Source organism: Odocoileus virginianus, unplaced genomic scaffold, assembly GCF_023699985.2.
Source record: "Odocoileus virginianus isolate 20LAN1187 ecotype Illinois unplaced genomic scaffold, Ovbor_1.2 Unplaced_Contig_16, whole genome shotgun sequence".
Classification (NCBI taxonomy): domain Eukaryota; kingdom Metazoa; phylum Chordata; class Mammalia; order Artiodactyla; family Cervidae; genus Odocoileus; species Odocoileus virginianus.
This window is the reverse complement of record NW_027224333.1, coordinates 56,985-82,075: the sequence shown is the minus strand read 5'-3', so window position 1 is coordinate 82,075 and position 25,091 is coordinate 56,985. Positions and strand designations below refer to the sequence as shown.

Below are 25,091 nucleotides of genomic sequence, written 5' to 3'. Positions count from 1 at the left end.
AAATAATAATTTGCATCTCTAAAGGACAGAAGTGAGAGCTGAAACTAAGACACAATATTAACAAGTGAACAAAATCATGAGAAAACCCATTTCTTCCATTTGAGTGAAATTTTATTTGACAAACATGAATATCCAATTTAATCTACAAATTTCTACCAGGAAAGCACATTACAAACATCTGTTTTAGTATCACTCAGTTTTAAAGAAACCTTATGTTAGATTTACCTTGTAAAAGATACTTAATTAGTCAGTATCATAGAAAATAATGGCGTCAATTTTTGTTAACCAAGAGAAATATTTTAAGTTAAAATCAAGCTGAAGGGTAACAAGATCAGTATATTCAAGTAATGCAGTATAAACCAGGTGTATTCCATTTTTCTCTGCAAAGCACCTCGCAAATTCATACTTTGCTCTTTGGAGATATTAATGTAATTGCTGAGGACGTTGGCCAATGGTATTTTTTTCTAATGGTATTTATTATAAAACAATCTTGGCAAGTGAAAGAAAACAGCACACACTGCTAATATCTTAGTAGAATTATGTGTTTATTCTAGCACTGTTAACAAGAGAGAAGTAAGCACTAGACGAGTACAGAGGAATGCTGCTGATGTAAATGAATATTTATTCAAAGTTCAGCTCTTCCAACCCCCTCTGATAGGGGAATGACAAAGAGCATTTTGATCTTGGATTTCTCCCAGTCTCACACGCCAACAAATACCACACCCAAAGAAATGCTTGTTGATGGCCCAGGGAGGCAGTAAAGGCAGACAAAGCAGTACCCTATGAGAGAGTCTCTGATGTGATGGAGAAGGGTGGGAAAATCCAGATTAGAGAGAAAGCATATGGCTGAAGGGCCAATCATGTACGTTGGTTGCTAGTGCTGTCACTGTTAGGATGTGGTTTTCTTTAGCCACTTAGCCACAGTCTATACCCTCAGTATTTCATCTGCTCAACAGCCATATGACCATGCTACCATACAGGCAGGACGGGAGGATGTGGCTGATCAGTTCAAAAGTATCACTCTTAACAGACATATTATATTTTACTAATGTAGATGAACAGTGACCCTTGGTGTTCAAATGATGTTGCATGTATTCTTCCCATCACCCCACTTGAATCATCAGAAAACATCAGACAAACCAAAACTGAGGAACATTCTACAAAATACCTGGGTGGCACTTTTTTAATGTGGAAAGATCATGAAAGACTGCTTGGAAGAAACTAAGTCATGCTAACTTAATGCAATCTTGGAACTGGAACTGAAAAAGAACATTAACGTGAAAAACAGTGAAATCCACACTACTACTAATATATATAAAAGAGATAACCAACAAGGGCCTGCTGTATATCACAAGGAACTCTACTCAATATTCTGTATTAACCTACTGCAGAATCTGAAAGAATGAATCTGAAAAGAAAGTATATATACATATATATGTATAACGGAATCACTATGCTGTATACCTGAAACCAACACAACGTTGTAAATTAACTATACTCTAATGGTGGCTCAGATAGTAAAGAATCTGCCTACAATGCAGGAGACCCAGGTTCAATCCCTGGGTTGGAAAGATCCCCTGCAGAAGGGAATGACTACCCACTCCAGTATTCTTGCCTGTAGAATTTCACACACAGAGAAGCCTGGCAGGTTATAGTCCATGGAGTTGAAAAGAGTCGGACACAACTCAGCGACTAACACACTAATAAGTAAAAAAAATTTAAGCAAAAAAAAAAATTTTGTAATAAGTACACACACTGATAATATTTTAGCAGGTATTGCCAAATTACTCTATGAAATTTGATACCTATTTATAAGTTGTTTTTTCTTTGCCAACTTGCTAACTTTGAGAACTGATCATTTTTACCTCTGCCACTTTTACTGGTGAAAAATATGAACCCATTAGATTGACAGGTACATACTACTACATATGAGTATAAAAGATGACCAGTAAGAATGTAGTGTATAGCACAGGGAACTCTATTCAGTGCTCTGTAATGATCTATATGGGAAAAGAATCTAAAAATGAGTGGATATATATGTATAACTGATTCACTTTGCTGTATAGCAGAAACTAACACAACATTGTAAATAAACTATATTCCAATTAAAAATTAATTAAAATAAAAATGACCTCATTAATATTTTAACTGCATTTATTTAACCAAACAAATGTAAAATAATTTTAGTTAACAAAAGAAAATGGTGAAATCCAAGTAAGTTCTGTATTTCTTTTTTTTTCCATTTATGTTTATTAGTTGGAGGCTAATTACTTTCCAATATTGTAGTGGTTTTTGCCATACACTGACATGAATCAGCCATGGATTTACATATATTCCCCATCCTGATCCCCCCTCCCGCCTCCCTCTCCACCCGATCCCTCTGGGTCTTCCCAGTGCACCAGCCCCGAGCACTTGTCTTATGCATCCAGCCTGGGCTGGTGATCTGTTTCACCCTTGCTAATATACATGTTTTGATGCTGTTCTCTCCAAACATCCCACCCTCACCTTCTCCCACAGAGTCCAAAAGTCTGTTCTATATTTCTCTTAAAAGTACCTCAGTTAGCATTTCCAAGATTACTTTAGTAACAAGCCTGTCACCAAGGTGTATTTCTTAGTTTTCATAAATGCACCATGGTTATATAAGAAATTAACGTTAGGGGAAGCTGGGTAAAGGTGTATGGGAGCCCTCTGAGCTATCTGTGCTGCTGCTGCTGCTGCTAAGTCACTTCAGTCGTGTCTGACTCTGTGCAACCCCATAGACGGCAGCCCACCAGGCTCCCCCGTCCCTGGGACTCTCCAGGCAAGAACACTGGAGTGGGTTGCCATTTCCTTCTCCAATGCATGAAAGTGAAAAGTGAAAGTGAAGTCGCTCAGTCGTGTCCGACTCTTAGCGACCCCATGGACTGCAGCCTACCAGGCTCCTCCGTCCATGGGATTTTCCAGGCAAGAGTACTGGAGTGGGGTGCCACTGCCTTCTCCAATATTATTATTTGTCCTGTTTTTTTTTTTTTTTCAATCTTCAAGGATGCCTGGGTAAGAAATTAACTCATATGCAAAACAATTTAAGAATTCATGACCTACCTTCCAACCATATCACACAATTTTTAGTTTCTGGACGCTGCCCTGCTTACTAATTCTTTCATACCTCTGCTCATTCTGTTTCTTCTACTTGCCTTCCTCCCCATCCCTGTCGCCAGACACATTCCTTATTTGAAGACTGACCTCAAATATCATCTCCTTATTCCTTATTTGAAGAATGACCTCAAATATCTCCTTTGGCTTCCTCAGGCAGAGTTTGACTTTCCCTCCTATCCATTCTTAGAGCATCATCTAGAAACCTCTGTTTTATCTCATGTGATAAAGTTCTGAATATAGCCTATATGAAGTGCCAGTTATAAGTCAGAGACCTAAAAACAGGCTATCTGGATTCAAATCCTGACCCGATCTCCTACCAACTGTGTAACTTAGAGAAAATTACTTAATTCTGTGTCTAAACTTCCTTGTCTAGATAATTGGGTTAATAAAAACATCTCATGCAGTTGATATGAGAACTCAATGAAGTCATGCAAATAAAGTAATTCAGAGTTTGACTCAAGTAAGCACTCAATAATTGTTAGCCATTATTATTGTTATTACATGTGCCTCTAGATTGAGAACATTGGGAACAAAGACCACATGTTATTTTCGTTTCCGGGTGGAATTCTCAGAGCCGGATTTAAATCCTCCCTTTGCCATTTTTTGGCTTCAAACTTCCTAGGATTACTTTGAGGATTTAGTGATCCATTGCTTTTTTTTTAATGCCAAAATTTCTCAAATGGAGGTCTGTACACAGGCAAACCTTACTGTGAAAACTAAGACATCAGGAGCTCCCCCACTGCCCCTGCCCTCCAGGGTGGGGAGAGGAGGGAGGAGGCCTTAGGGGCAGAGGACAAGAGGAGGAATCCAGCCGTAGGAAGGGGAGGGTCCAGGTTGGATGGTATGAATCGACGTTTTAAGAAAAAAAATAACAATCTATTCTCACCCAGGGGCCAAGGAAGGGAAGAGGAGAGGGACTGCTCTGGTTCTATTCACAAGGGACACAGGAGGGGAGGGAGGTTGAAGGAGGTGGAGACCTGGGGGAAGGGAGCGGGCTGAGGGGTAGAAAGTCCTCATGCCCATCCCCCATCCTCTGTCCTTCCTTCTATTCCCTCCCGGCAGTGGGGAGAGGGACTCATTACCTCTGCCCTCTAGTCTAGGGGCCCAGTCAGGGCAGGAGCTTGGTGGGCTATGCCCCCCCCCTTCCCAGCCCCACAAAGGGCTCCCAGATGGAAGGGTAGTTGGTGGCGCCCTCAGGAAGAGTTAGTGAGAAGAGCTGTGGCATCAGTCAACTGCCAAGTCCAGGCCGGTCTGAGGTTCACTTCAAGTTTGTGAGGATGGGGTGAGGAAGGAAGTGCCTGCTGGGGTCCTCAAGTGAGAAGAGATGAGAACAGTGTTGAGAGATGGTTGGACAGTGAGTTGGACAGGACTGAAATTGAAGAAAGGAGAAGTGGGCAGTTGCTGGGGAACTGGGTTCTAGGACCTCACAGATCATCAAAGAAGCTTTGGGCACAGGCTTCCAGTGTGAGCAGGCTAGAGTTGGGTGCAATGGCCCCAGGGGCCATTCTATTTGAATATCTTTGTCCAGGGGTGAGCTTTAATCTGGGGAAACTGGAACTCTGTGCAGCTGGGATTCATCTCTCAAATCGTTCCCCAGTTGGTGTTCCCAGCACCTTGATGATCTCCACCAGCTGGTCCACCCCACTGTCCCCAGGGAAGATGGGCTGGCCCAGGAGGAGCTCAGGCAGTACACAGCCAGCTGACCACACACACAGCAATGAATGAGCTTCCCTGTGGCTCAGCTGGTAAAGAATCTGCCTGCAATGCAGGAGACCTGGGTTCTATCCCTGGGTTGGGAAGATCCCCTGGAGAAGGGAAAGGCTATCCACTCCAGTATTCTGACCTGGAGAGAATTCCATGGACTGTATAGTCCATGGGGTTGCAAAGAGTTGGACACAATTGAGCGACTTTCACTTTCAGTGGTTCTGAAGATCAGCTCTGGGGCCCGGTAGTATTGACAACAGATGTATGAGACACTGGGCTCCCCTCAGACAAACTGCTTTGCAGTGCCAAAATCGCAGAGCTGGAGGTCAGGGGTGACAGGATCCACCAGCATGTTCTGGGGCTTGATGTATGGGTGGCATACACCCTGAGCGTGGATGTAGGCCAAGCTCTGAAAGAGCTGGTACATGTATACCTTGACATTAAGAGAGAGAGAAGTTGCTCAGTCCTGTCCAACTCTTTGTGACCCCATGAACTGTAGCCCACCAGGCTCCTCCATCCATGGGATTTTCCAGGCAAGAATACTGGAGTGGGTTGCCATTTCCTTCTCCAGGGGATCTTCCCAACCCAGGGATTGAACCCAGGTCTCCCACATTGTAGGCAGACACTTTATCATCTGAGCCACCAGGGAAGTTCATACCTTGACATAGATGATAGCAATGGTCAACTTGGCCTTGGTAAAATGGCAGACCACCTGGTACACTGTCTCAGACACATATTCCAGCACCAGATTTAGGTAAAGCTCATCTTTCTTCATGGAAAACATGGGAAACAGTGACAGACTTAATTTTCTTGGGCTCCAAAACACTGTGTACGGTGACTGTAACCATGAAATTAAAGATGCTTGTTCCTTGGAAGAAAAGCTATGACAAAGCTAGATACCATATTAAAAAGCAGAGATTACTTTGCCGACAAAGGTCTGTACAGTCAAAGCTATGGATGGCATCACCGATTCAATGGACATGAGTTTGAACAAACTCCGAGAGATGGTGAAGGACAGGGAAGCCTGGTGTGCTGTAGTCCATGAGGTCACAAAGAGTCGGACATGACTGAGCGACTGAACAACAATGGTTTTCCCAGTAGTCATGTACAGATGTGAGAGTTGGACCATAAAGAAGGCTGAGTGCCCAAGAACTGATGCTTTCAAACTGTGGTGCTGGAGAAGACTCTTGAGAGTCCCTTGAACAGTAAGGAGGTCAAACTAGTCAATCCTAAAGGAAATCAATTCTGAATATTCATTGGAAGGACTGATGCTGAAGCTCCAATACTTTAGTCACCTGTGGTGGAGAACCAACTCACTGGAAAAGATCTTGAAGCTGGGAAAGACTGAGGGCAGGAGAAGAGGGTGACAGAGGATGAGATCATTGGATGGCATCACTGACTCAATGGACATGAGTTTGAGCAAACTCCAGGAGACAGTGAAGGACAGGGAAGCCTGGCATGCTGCAGTCCATGGGTCGCAAAGAGTCAGACATGACTTAACAACTGAACAACATCTTTCTTCTCCCTTTTGAAATAGAAAAAGCATCTCAGCCTTGCAATATTGCAGTGATCTAGCTTATACATAATCTGCAGCTCTCAGTTCTTGAACCTCTTGTCCTGGAGAAACTTCTTGATGGCCACCAGTTCCCTGGTGTCTGCCAGCCGTGCCTGGTACACAACCCCAAACGAGCCACTGCCAATCACTTTGATGTCTGTGTAAGCCACCTCCTGGGAGCGCTCCGGGCCTTGGCCTAGAGTGGCTACCACTGTGGTCACCTTCCCACTGCCACTGCACTGTGGCAGCCATGTGTCCCTAGGTGTGCCTCAGAAATGTAGTCACAGCCACTCCATCAGTGAGTTGTGTAGGCCTGATGCACTCTGGGAAACGGAGTCAAGTCACTCACTTAGTTTATTGGATGGATGCCCGATCCATTCCTTTTTAAAGCATGTAGTAGAATAATGAGCTCAAGGCAAGCATTCAAAAATATTAGTTGTAACAATTATCATTTTGTTTTTTTCCATTTATTTAACAATTATCATTTTCATAAAGCCAGAGTTCAACACTTAAGATATGCTGAATTGTTTGATGAATGAGTTAATTGGTAAGAATGATTAATAACACTCCAGTAGCTGATATTGATTATCAACTAATGATAACAAAAATTAAATTTCTTCATTTGCCACCTCATGCCTCTAAGCTTTAGAAAGCCTGTTCTAACCCAAGATACTTGTTTGTGTTTCTCTGTGTTTTATTAACATCCAGTCATTTGGAAGGATCTCAATGGAGTATACTGAAAAGTTCTAAGAAAAAGTAGCTTTGCACAATGATACTTTAATAGCCAGTTGGGGGTAAGGGGTATCACAGCTGAAGTTACTGCCAACTAAAGAATATGTGGAAATTCCCTAAGGGCAGCAGATAAATCAATATAATAACTCTTACCTAAAGAACAACTATATCTCCTGCGATTAGCAGGCGGCTTCTTTACCACTAGCATGACCTGGGAAATTCATTTGTGTCATATTTTAGATTCCACATATGATATCACACAGTATTTGTCTTTCTCCTTCTGGCTTGCTTAGTATGGTAATCTCTAGTTGCACCCATGTTGCTGCAAATGGCATTATTTTGTTCTTTTTGTGGCTGAGAATTTTCCATTATATATTATGTACCATGTCTTCTTTATCCATTCATCCATTAATGGACATTTAGGTTGTTTCTATGTCTTGGCTATTGTGAATACTTGCCTGGGAAATGCTAGGGGCAGGGGAGCCTGGCAGACTATAGTCCGTAGGGTCCCACAGAGTCACTCACGACTGAAGCACCTTGGCACATGAAACAGACTCACAGACACAGAGGACAGACTGGTGGTTGCCAATTAGGGGGAGGGAGGTGGGGAGGGAATGGAGTGGGAGGCTGGGGTTAGCAGATGTAAGCTTTTATACACAGACCAGATAAACAACAAGGTCCTACCGTACAGCATGGAGAACAATATGCAATACCCTGTGATAAACCACCATGAAAAGAGTATGAAAAAGAATATATATCTTATGTACATAATTATATATATAACTGAATCACTTTGCTATACAGCAGAAATTAACACATTGTAAATCAACTGTACTTCAATAAAAATATATTGATTGAAAGAAGAAATAAAAATAAAATCATTAATACAAAATGAAGAAAGAAAGAACAACTACTACAGGGTTGGATGTATAGTCTTAACTTCTTTGCCCCAACTCTGCATAAGAAAGGGCGTATTTTGCCATTTACTCATGGGTGTATGTATATGAAAGTTGACAGGAAATAAATAGCACTCTTTTTGATACAATTTTAATTACTGTACACAAATCTTAAAACCTAATATGTAGAGGAAAAACTTCACTGTAACATAGTTGCCTCGGGTACTGCATATTTTCTTAAGACTTTAAAAAGCCAAAAATAGCATTGTTGCCTCTTTTCCTCTGAAAGCATTATAAAATCCATGTTCACTGCCTATAACAGCATTTAGGAATGAAGCAGATGGAGTAATAAACAATAGACATAGCTGTATGACACCTCATGGCCCATGGGGCCTAAGTGCACTCACCAATTGATTTCACAACCTCCTGCAAAGAGAATACAGCTGTATTCCCTTTAAAGGTGAAGAAACTGAAATTTGTACCTTGTAAGTAGTGGCTCTGGGATTTGACCCCAGGTTTACACACCTCCAAAGTCTGTGATTATACTGTCCTTCAGTTAAATAAGATTGTGGTTGACATTCTACTTGCTGCTCCCCATGAGCCTGTGCTAAAATTTTTTAATTTGCCTAGGACTGTGCTGGGAAGTTAGTTCCGTTCAAGCTCACACTGAAGTTCGTGCTCCTAGTGATTCATCTCTAGTGAACACTCGGTCGTGTGCAGAGGTTACAAGGTTCAACCAATTCAGGATAGAAGCCAATGGCATGACTTCCCTTGCTGTCGAGTGGTTAAGACTTTGCATTGCAGTGCAGAGGGATGTGAGTTTGATCCCTGGTCAGGGAGCTAAGTCCCCTCCTACCTTGCAGCCAAAATATCAAAACATAAAACAGAAGCAATATTGTAACAAATTCAGCTATATATGCTGTCTACAAGAGACCCATCTCAAAACAAGGGACACATACAGACTAAAAGTGAAGGGCTGGAAAAAAATATTTCACGCAAACGGAGACCAAAAGACTTTTTAAAGAAAGAAAAGAAACCAATGGAGACATTCTCCATCTCCCCATATTTTAGCTTGAAACAAATTCAAGGCCACAAGTGATTTTTGCTTCTCCCATCAACAGGTGGAATCTATTTCCCTTGCCCTTGAATCTGGGCGGGCCCTGTGACTCATGCTGACCAAATACCATGAGATTACCATGCAGTGAGGAAGCCCTAGCTGTCCTCTCGGGGAGAGGGGCCACATGGAGGATCACCAATGCACCAGACATATAAGTGTAGACATCCTGAACTTTCCAGGCATCCCAGACACCAGCTAAAAGCAGCCAAATGAGTGAGTTCAGCTGATGCCATGTAGAGCAGAACTGCCCAGCTGAGCTGTGATCATTTAATTCCTGACCCACAGAGTCATGCCACTAAGTTGGGGGATTGTTTGTTATACTGAAATAGATAACAGAAACACAGGTAGATGATTCTGAGAGGCATGGTCCTGCTGGAATCGTGGTCATTCTTTGTCCACAGATGTGAATTTTATGACACAAATTTATAATGGCATTTCATTTTTTCTTCGTCATTCCTGCTTCCCGGGAGCACCTCCCAAAGAAACTGCATTCACTCAGGTCCTTTCTTTGGTGGAACTCAAACTAAGACACAAAACTTGTGCCCTTCCCACAATTTTTTTCATGAAGTTTTAAAAGTTTTAATTTTTATGAAAACAGCTTATCCATGTTCCAATTATATATGGCAATATCTAACCAATCATTTTTATTTCTAAAGCAAGGTGTTTCATGAACTTAAAGCTGTATGAATAGACAGTCAGAAAAATTACACTAAAACTGTAAAACTCTGCAGAAGTCATTCCAAATAAAAGAAAAAAATTAATTTTTCTGCCTGGTAAAAAGTTTGCATGTGCTGTGCTGTGCTGTGCTTAGTCGCTCAGTCGTGTCCGACTCTTTGCGACCCCATGGACTGTAGCCCGCCAGGCTCCTCTGTCCATGAGGATTCTCCAGGCAAGAATACTGGAGTGGGTTTCCATGCCCTCCTCCAGGGGATCTTCCCAACCCAGGGATCAAACTGGGGTCTCCTGCATTGCAAGCAGATTTTTACTAGCTGAGTTACCAGGGAAGCCTAAAAATATTGCATGGTGGTGGTGGTTTAGTTGCTCAGTTGTGTCTGACTCTTTGCGACCCCATGGACTGTAGCCCACCAGGCTCCTCTGTCCAGGGGATTCTCCAGGCAAGAATACTGGAGTGGGTTGCCATTTCCTTCTCCAGGGGATCTTCCCCACCCAGGAACTGAACCTGAGTCTCCTGCATTGCAGGCAGATTCTTTATTGACTGAGCTATGAGGGAAGCCCAAAATATTGCATAGAAACATTTAATTAATAACTCAAAAGGAATCTTTGTAAGTATGCTAAGTTAATTTTCTTCTTGACCATTCAACTTTCTTACTCTGAACTCTGAAAGTAAAAGTTCTTACTTTGAACTTTTAAAAAATAACTTTACTTTTTAAAATAATTTTAGATTTCAGTGAACATTTACATAAGTTATATCTTCCATACCTTTATATAAACTAGAAATGATACCTTATGGAATCAGTAAAATACATTATTTAAACATTTCCTACAAAAGGGATATTTCTAGATGAGGAAAGACAAACTAGACAATGGTGACATATTGACTCTTCTGCATCTAGCTTCCATCCCTCTCCCTTGGGGAAAAATGAAACTGAATAATATTGCAAAGAGAAATAAACTATTTCACTTTCTAAAAAAAAATTCTTGTCACTCTGAATAACCTTTTTCAGTTAAAAGAACCCTGAACAAGAACCTAAATATCTGATCATTTGCATAGCACTTTTTACTGATCTTCAAAAGGGTACCTCAGTGAAAAAGTTATTTCCAATTTAATCATAAATTATCAGATTAAAATGTTGTCATTGCAGCAGAGCGACAATATATCTGCTGAGTTCATGACTCTGAGCTTCTGAAGTTAGCCTGGGACTCATATCACACTCCATGACATTCAAGGCTGCTTACTATTTCCATATCACCTTTCACGTTTATTTTATTGGTGTTTTGACAAACACGTTCTGACCACACCATTTTTTGACAATATATTTCCATTAGAAGCCAGATTCAACATGCCTCTTTGGGGGCTTGCTGAAAGACCCAAAGCCACCCTCCGTGATACAATATGAAAATTGCACCTGTCTTTGAGTTGTCTTATAAATCATCAAAGGAAGAAATCTGACTCACTGGGTTAGCAACAAGAACCTAGAGACAGAAAGTTCTAATCCTGGATTTCTCTAAGTAGTTTGCCAGATACCTTCGGGTCAATAGTTTAATTTTCATGTAAACAATTCTTCAATTCTGGTTTGATATATCCACGATTTTTCTCTGTCAAAGAGAAAATATGAGCAAACTTTGTGCTGATGCTCAAAATGAAAGCTAACCTATACTTCCTTACTGACAATAATAATACAATATTTGTGATAATCTGTATGAGAGGAGAGGCAGAATTCATTTGTAGCATGATAAAAGTCCTAGGGAGGCTTGTTTTGAACACAATTCCAGGAAGAATTAACCATGTCTATGATAATCTAAAGGCAGAACTCTGAAGGTCTCCGTTGGGGCAGGGCCAGTGCTGGGCATAAACTGGAGATGTCACAGATAGGATTTAAGCATCACAGGGATGTCTCAACTGGATAGAAAACCTTTAAGGACTCTTCCATCCCAACATTCTGTTTTGTTCATAGAATGCCAAAGTCAGTCTAGAAATGTTAATGGGAGTTATGGTTAGATTTTGAGCAAAAAAAGCATGTGAGTGTAGATGGTATTGTTTCAACTTAGTGATGCTGCCTTGTTACCCTTGGGAAGATGTTGATGAGATTAGCCATGAACAATAGTCAGCTTGAGCTCACATGATAGTGGTAGCATGAGGAAGTGAGAACATCATGCTTCAAATGAGAAAGCACACGGCACTTGCCAGCTAGAGAACCAGGACTGAATAGGGAACTACCCAGTTTCCAACATGCTAAGTATTCTCCAAACAAAAAGTGTCTGATGCAATGAAGTTACTGGGACTAGTGTGTGGGAATGAAGATTACCCCCTGGCTTGTTGGCATATCTTGTGTTACACCAAATCCACAATGCAAGTCCGGCAAATTCCTGTGTTCCAAGTCACTAGTCCAAATCCCTGGGGTGACAGCCTCCAATGCCTATCATGAAAAGTATACCTTACTTAACAACTTCAAGATAAATTTTCAATTACCTTCTGCTGTTGTCCAACTCAGTCAGGTCTATTCATTCATTTGATCACCTAAGCCCTGTTTGAGTGCCTTGGTGGAAAAGGTTCCTAGAACACACTGTAGGTGCAGAATAAATATTTTCAACTAATACTCTAATTCAAGTCCTACTTTTGTTGCTTCCTAACTGTGTGACCTGGACACATCTTCCATTTTATGTAACCTTGCTCTACTAACCATCTTTTATTACTTCCTATGTGCTGGGCACTTTCCAAGTAATCAGATCATGAGGTCCTCACAAAAACTCTTTGAGGTAGGCACTTTAATTAACCCCATTTGACAGATGATGAAACTGAAGCAGAAAGATGCTTTGTAATTTGTTCAAGGTCACAGAGCACAGCTGAGATTTGAATCCAGGTGGTGTGGATCAGAGTCCAGCTCTAACCCATTCACTTCATTTCTTCTCCAACTAAGTCTGGCTGCCTCTTAATTGGAGCCTCAGTGTCCTTATCTGCAAAACCAAGGTTGACTCTATCACCCCACAGAGTTGTTGTAATAATAATAATAATAATAAGCTGCTGAGCCTTCTATAAACACTATTAATAATTGTTATTTCACTTATTATTATCATCACCTATGCTGGTGGCTCAGTGATAAAGAATCTGCCTGCCAATGCAGGAGATGCGGGTTTAATCCCTGGGTTGGAAAGATCCCCTGGAGAAGGAAATGGCAACCCGCCCCAGTATTCTTACCCAGGAAATCCCATGGACGGAGAAGCCTGGAGGGCTACAATCCACGGGCTCACAAAAAGAGTAGGACATGACTCAGCAACTAAACAACACCAACAATCTGAAGCAAACAACTGAAATAAGTGGGCAAGGAATCAATAGGAAGTTCCATTATGAGCACAACGCTACTTTGCTCAAAAGCCAGAAAACCTGGTGGTCTGGTTCAGGATTTCCATAAACCAAATTATTAACTATAGCAGAAGCCTTGTTAGAATAAACCCAGAGGCAATGTGGCTACTGTCACCTAAGGTTTATCTTTCCCATTCCCCATCCACCTTTGGGTCTCAGCTTGCCTAAGTGTTGCTCAACCCCCAAGAGACGAAATTATTGGCAATGCAAGCTGAGAACTGATCTGATGCTTATTCACACTTCAGCTTCTGTGCATGCGTGCTCAGTTGCTCAGTCGTGTCCGACTCTTTGCGACCCCACGGACTGTAGCCCACCAGGCTCTTCTGTCCATGGGATTCTCCAGGCAAGAATACTGGAGTGGGTTGCCATTTCCTCTTCTAGAGGCTTTTCCTGACCTAGCGATCAAACTGGCGTCTCCTGAATCTTCTGCATTGGCAGGTATACTCTGCTACCACTGAGCCACCTGGGAAGCCCTCCAGCTCCTATGGGTAGTAATAATTCACCCGTTTCCACAAGTGTCCAGGTATACCAAAGGAAAACCATGTTATTTATCTTGATCCATGGGGTCGCTCAACTCAATTCATTTCCAGTTCAGCCTTCTCCCCTTGGGTCCATCGGCACAAGACTTGTTGGGTAGTTTGTCAATTTGCTTTTAGCTCTCATGACTCCTACAAATCCGTGGCTATTCAATAGCTCTGGTGTGATATGGCCAGGCAATTTTTCAAGATTGTAAGTACATTTTAAAGTCTCTGCCTATTCTGAAAAACAATCTTTTTAATAGCTTCTCTGCACTTGCTTCCAAAGCATACTAATCAGGACACAGAATTTCCACAGTAACCAGTCTCAGAAAATTCCAGGTTGGCTGTTGACTCCTCCATTGAATCTGTTAAGAGCTGTTACTACCTCCTTGTTGCATCCTCAAGGACAGCATTTAATACACCTTATGCTTGGGCCTGCTACATAACTCTCTTCACTCACATTTATGTTTTACTGAAAAGATGATGTAGCAACAATATTGATATATTTTCTCTAAAAGTCTTCAACAGTGTTCTTTTTTTAATTGATATTGAAGTTTGCATACCATAAAATTTACCCTTTTAAAGTGTACAGTTCAGAAGTTTGTAGTATATTCCCTAGGCTGTGCAAACATCACCTCTATCAAGGTCCAGAATGTTTTCATCCCTCCAAAAAGGAACCAGGTATCCATTAGCAGTCACTTCTCATCATTCCCTACTGCCAGCTTCTGGCAACCATTAACCTATTCTCTATCTCTAGAGATTTACCTAGTCTAGACATTTCATATAAATAGAATCACACAATATATGGTCCTTTAACTAGCTTTTTTCACTTAGAGTAGTGTTTTCAAGGTTTGTCCATGTTGTAGCAAGTATTAGTACTCCAGGCCTTCTTATTGCTGAATAATCTTGCATTGCATAAATATACCATGTTTTGTTTGCCCATTCATCTGTTGATAGATATTTGATTGTTTCTACCATTTTGGTCATGATGAGTAATGCTGCTATGAATATTCATTCACTTACAATCTCTGTGTACACATGTATTTTCAGTTCTCTTGAGTAGATACCTAAAGGTAGAATTTCTGGGTAATACGGTCAATGTTTAACTTTTTGAGAAACTGCCAAAGTATTTTCAAAGCTGCTGCACCATTTTACATTCTCACCAGCAGTGTATGAGAGTTTCAACTTCTCCACATCCATGTCAACACCTGATATTATCTTTTTTATTATAGCCATATATATGACTATATTGCCATATGAATTAGTATATCATTGTGGTTCTGATGTGTATTTCCCTAATAGCCAATGAAAACATCATTCTTTACTAGCTAACACAGTACCTAATTCCATTTCCACATATTCCTTTCCATTTTTGCCACATTGGAACATAGTTGCAGTTAAAATCTCAGTCTCTTTATCATAAGCAATGGCCCAAAGCGGATGAAGTAAAATTTAGACTAATACATCAAGCCTCAAAGGTGTGTCTCAGGATTTGAAGAATCACTGTCAGAACACAGATTCCATCAGTCATTGAATAGATTCTGATATGAAACACTGTCCCCTATGCAGCCTTAAAAAAATTACAATCTAGCTATGGAAAGCTGAGCTCACATTTGTGTAAATCATGAATTTATATTTCTTTGGAGGTGACATCTGGTTAAGTCATAAAGTATGATGGAGTTTTCTCAGATATGGGACCAGGCAATCAAAAGCAGAATGAGGAGAAAAAAAAAAATCCCTGCAGAGACCTTTACATTAAATCATAAAATCCTGAGCTGTATCATGAAGCTCAAGGCCCAGCCAGACTCATGCTTCTCCATCTTCCTACTCCTCTAGGTGCTTCCAGTTGGATTTCTCTAAGTTCTTGAAGCATACTATGACCTTCTTAATTACATACTTTTCTATCTTTTCCCTTCTTTTTTGTTTGGCAAAAGCCTCCTTATCTACTGGTTTCAGGTGAGACATCCCAGACCTCCCTAGTACTTGTATCAGCTTCCTATGGCTGCTGTAAGAAATTATCACAAATGCCACAGCTTAAAACAACACTTATTTATTCTCTTACAGTTCTGGAGATCAGAAGTCTCACCAGGCTCGGAGAAGGATGTTGGCAGCCCCTGTCATTGTGTGGACTCTAGGGACAATCTGTTCCCTTGCCTTTCCCAGCTTCTAGAGGCTGCCGCATTCTTTGGGTCATGGCTTCCCTCTCCATTTTCAAAGCCAGCAGTGTAGCATCTTTGAAATCAACCTGTGTATGTGTCTGTCTGTCTGTCTCTGTCCCTTTCTACATCTGTCTGTCTGTCTCTCTCTGGCTGATTCTGTCCTCATATCTTCTTCTGTAACTCTGACTTTCCTGTCTCCTTCTTATAAGGATCCTTGTGATTACATTAGACTCACCCAGATAATCCAGTATCATCTCCCCATCTCCAGATCCTTAATTTAATCACATCTGCAAAGTCTCTTTTGCCATATAAGGTAACGTATCCATGGGTTCTAGGAATTAGGACATCCTAGGGGCAGGCATTATTGTGTCCACCACAGTCCTCCTGTCATAATGCCATTGCATTCTGAGGAAGTGCAGCAATTAATTTATTGGAAATGATTGCTCTCACAAAGGTGTAAGCACCTTGCAGGGCCATGCCTGTTTACTCCACAAACTTCCAATGTTTAGGGCCCAGCTGGCACTTGACAAACAATGTAATGACGACCTGGCTAAGTGGCTAGTTTGCTTTTGTTGGATGAAAATTCCTAGGGAAAGGGGAGGAGGTCAGCTAAGATTATAGTGTAAAAGGCTTTGAAATGACTGGCTAAGCAGTTTGGATTTCATTCTGTACACACTAAGTCCCAGCAAAGGTTTTTATTCAGGCAGTTAATGTGATTACAATCATTTCTTTGGAATAGAAGGCCCATAAGCCAGATGGGAAGAGGGGAAAACTGAAGGCAGGGTGACCAAGCAGGAGGCCACAGAAAATGAGGACCCAAACTAGGCAGCAGCAATGAGAAGGAACAGCTGGGGAGAGATGTAAGAACTTGGATACATTCCTCTTCAAATCCTTTCAAGCATGGAGCAAATGAGAAATAAACACAACAGGATTTGATAACTTATTGGAGACGACAGGAGGGGAAAAAAAGAAGGGGAAAACTGAAGACATTTCTGGCCTGGTAAAACTAAACTGGCCTAAGAATGGTGACACCAACCAAGAATAAGGAATACAGAAAATGAAGTGTGCTCAGAGAAAAGGGGATTGATTTGTTCCACTTCAGACATGTAGACCAGGAGTCCAGTGGGCATCATGAACAGATGTCTTGCAAGAAATTGGAATAGATGTTAGATGCTCAAGCACACAAAATTATGAGTGTCCCCGAGAGGGATAATGGCTGAAGTCACAAAAGTGAATGAGATCATCAAGGCAGAATGATCTGAAGGAAAAACACAGAACTGTGGGGATGTGTGGATGACAAGCGCAGAAACAGAAGAGCAGGAAGAGACATTACCGACTGAGAAGCAGGCAGTGGGGAGGGGCGTGGGACTCTGCTGTGCATAGTGGGGAGGGGAGGAGGAGGCAGCAGTGGAATAGAGGAGTGGTGGGGGTGGGCAGAACAGTGCTGGCACTTCTGCCCAGAAGTTCAGCCAAATGAGGTCTAAGAAAGTCATGGGATTGGGGCAACTTTGAGGAAATTGTTTCCTTAAGTAATGGGGCTAGAAAAAAAGGATTGCCAGAGTTGTAGATTTTCATGGTTGCTTACTTTTTCCAGAAGTTTTGCAGTTCGTATTGACAGTCAAGGAGGATTTCAGGGTGGCTCTGCCCTCAACTTGTCTGAGTTTGAACTTAACTCTTTCAATCCCTGTCTTTAACTGGAAAGTAAGGAGGCTGCAACTAGATGCTACCTAAGATCCTTTCAGAGTCTAAAACATGCTCGTGCCAATTGTCAAATTCCAAAATCCCGGTGAAAGTTCAGTTCAATCTCAGAAGAACTTGTCTTAATATTATCCTCTATTCAAGTTAAAAATTACCTTAGAAATGAAATGAGTTCTAGCAGAGAAATAATCCAAGAGAAGGCACATGAAAATTGAATATTTTCCCAAGTTATAAATTCTTAGGGCATTATGCTGATTTCAGACATCAGTTCAGTTCAATTCAGTCTCTCAGTCAGGTCTGACTCTTTGCGACCCCGTGGATTGCAGCACTCCAGGCTTCTTTGTCCATCTCAAACTCCCAGAGCTTCCCAGACATCACAAACTCATGTCCATTGAGTCGGTGATGCCATCCAACCATCTCATCCCTCTGCCGTCCCCTTCTCCTCCTGCCTTCAATCTTTCCCAGCATCAGGGTCTTTTCCAATGAGTCAGTTCTTCCCATCAGGTGGCCAAAGTATTGGAACTTCAGCTTCAGCATCAGTCCTTCCAATGAATATTCAGGACTGATTTCCTTTAGGATTGACTGGTTGGATCTCCTTGCAGTCCAAGGGATGTGTGTCCCGTGAGTGGTTCTCTTGGAAGGGGCTGGGAGTGGTCCAGACGGTAAGACAGGCGTGCCTGTTCCCCACCTCTCGATGGGGGCCAGGTGCTGCCTAGTCCGTGGTTGTCCTCACCACCTGCCATGGGGAACTAACTTTTTGGCGGGGCGCATGCCCCATGTCCCCTCCCCATTTGTGGGGGTTGCACATGGGCGTGGGAGCAATTGTGGTGAGCTGGGGCGTGTGAAGGGGGGCCGTCGGGCTTCTCACGCACACACCCCCATCCACAGACCAACAGATTTCAGACATAATTCCTTGTAAAATGCCCTTTGTCAATTTTTTTGTCTGAAGCTGCCTTACTCTAATTACTTCCTCTTTCGACATGGGTGAGCCTCTATTTTTAATCACAATATTCCTCTCTGCCCATGCTTTAACTTTTAATACCAGTTTTCATCATTACATATTTACAATTCAATTCTTTCTTACACATATGTTTAGATACCCCATATTTTTTCCCTATCTTCATTACCTTTTAAAATGGCATTTTTCCCAATTCAAAGCCTTGGTTGACATATAGCAGGAAAGAAGAAGAAATGGCAGAGTAAAGCCAGAAACATGAAAGAAAATGGTACCAGAAAGCAAAATTGAGAATTCAGTTTCTTGCATAAAGTAGTACATTATACAGGGTTTCTCAAACTCGGGGCTATGGAAAACTGGAGCAGGAGAATGACTTGTTGTGGCAGTCTGTTTTGTGTACTCTAGAATGATTAGAAGCATCCCAGGTCTCTACCCATCATGCTGTTAACACACGTTCCCAGCCTCAGCACTGGCAATCAAAAATGACAATAGGCATTGCCATATAGTCATATATCATAAAGAAGGCTGAGTGCCAAAGAATTGATGCTTTTGAACTGTGGTGCTGGAGAAGACTCTTGAGAGTCCCTTGGACAGCAAGGAGATCAAATCAGTCAATCCTAAAGGAAATCAGTCCTGAATATTCATTAGAAGGACTGATGCTGAAGCTGAAACTCCAATACTTTGGCCACCTGACGTGAAGAGCCAACTCACTGGAAAAGACTTCGATGCTGGGAAAGATTAAGGGCAAGAGAAGAAGGGGACAACAAAGGATTAGATGGTTGGATGGTCTCATCGACTCAATGGACATGAGTTTGAGCAAACTCTGAGAGATAGTGAAGGACAGGGAAGCCTAGTGTGCTGCAGTCCATGGGGTCGCAAAGAGTCAGATATGACTGAACAACTGCCAAATACGTCCAAGCTGCAAACCTACCCTCTGGTTGAAAACCACTGGTTTATTGAGACCAAACTATTCAATGTAGCTCAATAGTGCAAGAAAACAATTTGGTAAAGTGGAAAAGTAAGAAATACAGAAGTGTTATGTTTCTATGCCAACTCCCATTTATTTGCAGGATGCTTGGCATGCTTGGCCAATGTTCATCGCAGCACTGTTTATAATAGCCAGGACATGGAAGCAACCTAGATGCCCATCAGCAGACGAATGGATAAGGAAGCTGTGGTACATATACACCATGGAATATTACTCAGCCATTAAAAAGAATTCATTTGAATCAGTTCTAATGAGATGGATGAAACTGGAGCCCATTATACAGAGTGAAGTAAGCCAGAAAGATAAACACCAATACAGTATACTAACGCATATATATGGAATTTAAAAAGATGGTAATGATAACCCAATATGCAAAACAGAAAAAGAGACACAAACATACAGAACAGACTTTTAGACTCTGTGGGAGAAGGCGAGGGTGGGATGTTCTGAGAGAACAGCATTGAAACAAGTATACTATCAAGGGTGAAACAGACCACCAGCCCAGGTTGGATGCATGAGACAAGTGCTCAGGGCTGGTGCACTGGGAAGACCCAGAGGGATGGGATGGGGAGGGAGGCGGGAGGGGGGATCGGGATGGGGAACATATGTAAATCCATGGCTGATTCATGTCAATGTATGGCAAAACCCACTACAATATTGTAAAGTAATTAGCCTCCAACTAATAAAAATAAATGAAAAAAAAAGAAAAGTAAGAAATACAGAAGTGTTATGTTTCTATGCCAACTCCCATTTATTTGCAGGATGCTTGGCATGGTTACTCCATGCCTATCTCCTTTGAGTATCTGTCCTTCTGCTTGTTTCATTCTATTGATGCATGCTCCCCACAAACACTAGAGTGATCTCTCTAAAACACATATTGAATCACCTTACACACCCAAGCTTAAAAATCACCAATTACCCCATTCCCCACCACAGGGTTTCTCAGCCTGGGCACTCCTGACATTGAGTTAACTGAGATCATTCTCTCTTGTGGGTGGTGTCCTGTGCGCTGTAGAGTGTTTAGCAGCAGCCCTGGATTCTTCCCAGCTAGATGCAACTAGCACTTCCCCTCCTAGTAGCAGAAGAGTGTCCCACCAAAGATATCTACGTCCTACTCTCTGGAACTGGTGAATATGTTAGTGTACATGGCAAGTGGGAATTAAGGTTGCAGATAGAATTAAAGGTTGCTAATCAACTGACCTTAAAGCAATGAGATTACCTTGGATTATTCAGGTGAGCCTTATGTAATCACAAGCATCCTTAAGAGTGTCAGAGGAAGAAATGACTAGAACATGGCTGGCATTAAAGATGGGGGATGGGGACACTGGAAAAGTAAAGGAAACAGACCCTAGAGCCTTCAGAAGGAACGTGGCCCTGCCAACACCTTGACTTTAGTCGAAGGGGACCTATTTCAGACTTCTGACCTCTACAAGTATAAGATAAGAGATTCGTACTGCTCTAACCCATACATTTGGGGTAATTTGCTATAGCCACAAAATGAAGCTCATACATCACCACCCCCAGTTATGACAACCAAAACTGTCTTCAGACATTGCTAAATCTCCCCTGGGAACAAAGTTGCCTCCAGGTTGATAACTACTGTTCTTTGAAACACAGAGTCCAAACTCCTACTCAACCTGTTGAATGCTAGTGTCCAACATACAGTGAGATACAGCCTGTGCTCCAGGCACACCAAACTTCTAACTTCAAAAACATCCTTTCACTTCCCTGCAGATTTGATGCCAAAGGGTGTCTTGGAGGATGGGCAATGCACTTTGGCCTTTCTGCCATTTTTATCCAAGCCCATAGATAGTTATTATGCCCTGGAGGAGGGTACGGCAACCCACTTCACTATTCTTATCTGAAGAATCTCCATGGACAGAGGGGCCTGGTGGGCTGCAGTCCACTGGATCGCAAAGAGTCAGACACAACTGAGTGACTAAGCACAGCATAGCATGCCTCCAAATATGTGTCCCATTTCTGGTTTCATTAGGCTGTTATACTAAAAACCATGTGGTTGCTACATATATTAAACTTCAGATATCTTAACCTCCTCCTCCAAACAAACAATTGCACTTAAGCTCTTCTAAGTCCTCTTTGTTGGAAACTCAGGCATCACCAACACCCCTGTGCCTTTGCAGGTCCATTCCTTTCTGTTTCATCAAGGAATCACTTCCCTTCTTCTTCTGATAAATGGCAATCACCCTTAAGAACAAGTTCAAGTGTTTTCTGCACAGTGAAGTTTTATAAGACTCCCCAAAGCACTGTGAATCACATTCCCCAGTCCCTCACTGTGCTGACCCTTCTGCACTGCAGCTATTGGTTGAGTCATCCATGCTCCTCCTTAGACTGTGAGCTCTGTAATGGGTGACGCCATAATTTAGCCTCTCTTCATTCCTGGTACATAGAGAAATGCTTGTGCTCAAGAAGTTCTTGTGGTGTGAATGAAGAAAAAAGAATTCATGGATAGAGGCTGGCAAACTCCATGTCAGCTCAGCTCTGATCCAAAATAATTAGAACCCCAGGGTTAGAATGAGACCTTACTCCCTTATTTATGATCAGAGTAAAGGACAGAACCTGGCTGCCAAGAACAAAGCTGAGAAGTGTGCACCAACTGTATCACCATGTACCATTTATCCCTTTGTCTTCTCCCTTTTTCTACTCAATAGATATTCTACCCAGCATGTCCATGATCCAGATTTTATTAGAGCAATCCTAAAACACATAGTAAGGAAATACTGAGTTGCAGCTGACTTTGTCTAACACTTCCTCATTTTAAGCCATAAAATTGCCATTTGTGAGCTCTGAATGAGCAGAAGGCACAGAGCTACAGGCATTTAAGACAGTCTGGGTGGGGAAGATCCCCTGGAGAAGGAAATGGCAACTCCAGTACTCTTGCCTGGAAAATCCCATGGACAGAGGAGCCTGGTAGGCTACAGTCCATGGGGTCGCAAAGAGTCAGACATGACTGAGCGACTTTACTTTACTTTACTTTGGGAGCAGGAGCCATTGTTTGAACAATTTAGTTTAAAACCAGAGAATCTGTTCAGAGAACTAAATAGAGATGGACGTGATCCATTACTGGCTACATCTGAATGAAGGTTAATTCTCATGTTTGCCCATGGATTCAATGGAAGAGAAACTGAAAGTTGAATAAACTATAAGAGATCCATGGAATCTGTAGGCAAGACTCAAGAGGGATCTACATGCTTTTGGAGTCAGAAGAAGGCCCCCAAAGGAAAGTTTCCGCCAGCTGAAAGCACTTCTGTGGACAGTCAAGATGGCCATCCTGTGGGGCTACATTCAACTCACTGGTGTTGGAGTTCTCAACTGGAGCAGTTTTGACCCCCAGAAGACATTCAGCAGTGTCTGCAGACATTTTTCACTGTCACACTGGTGGGAGGGGTGCTATTGGCATCTAGTGGGTAGAGGCCCAGGGTGCTGCTGAACATCCTACAATGCACAGGACAGTGTCCAGAGCAAAGAGTCACTCAGTCACAATTGTCAGTGGTGCAGACAGAGGCAGAGAAACCCCAAGCCAGAGCGACCAGGAGAAGCACAAGAACCAAGTCTGTGCAATCCAAATCTCCTTTCCAGGGCCTGTAAGTAACCTTGCAAGGTGCTCATATGCTGGACTTTTGACATCATTAGTAAAGATTCTCTTTTAGGACAAAGGACCCAGCTTGCTTACAAGTGAGAAGGACAAGCAGTGCTCAGTAGGATGAACTTCCTTGGTTTCTGAGAGGGTTCCAGGGCATTAAACCTTTGAAAGGTAATCCAGGCCATTAAGTTCCAGACCCTGGGGTTAAGTTAGGATATCTGGGACTCAAACAAAATCAGCCTGGGACTTTCATGCCAGGATTCTAACCAATCATTCCACGTTTGCCTCAAGAATAAAGGGATTACACACACACACATGAACATTTTATGAAAAAAATTTTGTTCTTTTGTTAGATGGCTATGTACTTAGTTCTAACCACTACAAAAGAGGTGAAAGTCATGGTAGGTGAGCCTGCAGACTGCCTGTACACTGCATAGAACAATTTCAAGCCACCCAGTATTGCTGAAGTTCAGATACTTGTCCATTGATGATGAGATTTTAATGGATAAGAAGATTTCTAACCAGTTGTGATCATCCACAGTAGATTGCCTTTTCATCATAATAGTGATAAACAGCATCTGCATACTATATTCCAAGTACATACAGTTGCAAAGAAAAGCAGAGACATTCTTAATGATACAATTGGTTTAAACGTGAATGTCAGTGATTATCCAATCCAAGAACTTGGCTTGCTTTTTGCATTTCTTTCTCTCTCAACTCCTACAGACTAATCTGCTAATGTGTGTTTCTGATACAGAGTAGGAATCCAGGCTCCTCTAAAGACCAACAGAAATTCAACATTTAGATTCTTGACCCTCTTTTTAATGCTGAGTTCTCTGGTTTGGAGAGAATCTCTCCCTCTCCTATTTGACTTTTCTCTCTACTGTCTACCTTCCTCAAGAAAATGGGCAGGACAGTCAATAATGTTTGTTAGTATCTGTAATCCATGCTCCTCACCCAACACCAGCAGTTATTTTTGACACAGTAGCTAATATTTTACTAACACGTGATGCAAATATTTCTGCTAAATATTGCTGATTTTTCCAAGGAGGTCTGATAAAATCCAAAATGTCATAATTAGTTGTCTCATGTTAAGAGAGCAAGGTATTCTGTTGGACACTACTTTCCAACTTTTTATTGGTTGTGTTTTCTTTCTTTAGTCTAAATCTCCAGAAATTACATGGTGTTGCACTCCATTTCTGTAATTCTAACTGTACTTTAAAATATTTAATTACAATGGATGGAATCTCCCCTTATGGAAACAGACCCAAGGCAAATCTATAGAGTTTGTGAGCTGAACAAAAGTTGTTCATTTTTAAAACAACTAGTATTTACTCTCTAAAAGCATGCAGCTTTCCAAGTATGCATCAACCACTGTTTCCTATTACTTCTGTTCTCCATTCTTTTTAACCAGCAAACATTTTTAAAGGTACCGGTAGCTCCCTCCTTATTTGCTAATGATTCTTGATTCATGTAGTTAGTGAAATAACTACTAGTTGCCCTTAGTGGAATTGGGGCATATTTCCATGATCTTTGATAGCCTTAAGCAGAGATTTTTTTTCTCCAGGATTAGACTAGTACTTAATACCATAGATCTCTGATATTAAACCTTTAGGGAGAGGAAAAGATCAAAACTAGAGAATTCTAGTAGCTACATCCCCAAACACACAGACTTACATACACATACCGATATCACCCTCAATAATGTTCCTGAATTCTCTGTAAAACAACCAAATGGCAGAAATATTTCAAAATATGATTTCCTCCAATCCTGACAAACAGCTTAGAACTAGACCATTTTGAGTTCCAAAAATATCAATACTGTGTGAAGGGATAAGTGACCCTTTGAAATCACCTGCCGCACAGAAAGCATCTCTTCCCCAGCTCCTACCACTGCTCCGAGTGGAGCCAAGGAGTCCTAACAAGACACACGCGGGTGGCCACTAGGGACGTCCCGTTTCCAGACACCATTTCACCAGCCCCAGAGGAGC

General features: G+C 41.8%; 1 protein-coding gene and 1 pseudogene across 2 annotated transcripts in view; both read right to left on the bottom strand.

Annotated features, from left to right (window-relative positions):
* The window catches only part of ARHGAP6 (Rho GTPase activating protein 6), a 511,877-nt gene that overhangs the window by 485,028 nt on the left and 1,758 nt on the right, over positions 1-25,091 (bottom strand). The gene's annotated exons all lie outside the window — the stretch shown is intronic.
* LOC110149192 (glycogen synthase kinase-3 alpha-like) lies at positions 4,220-25,071 on the bottom strand (annotated as a pseudogene).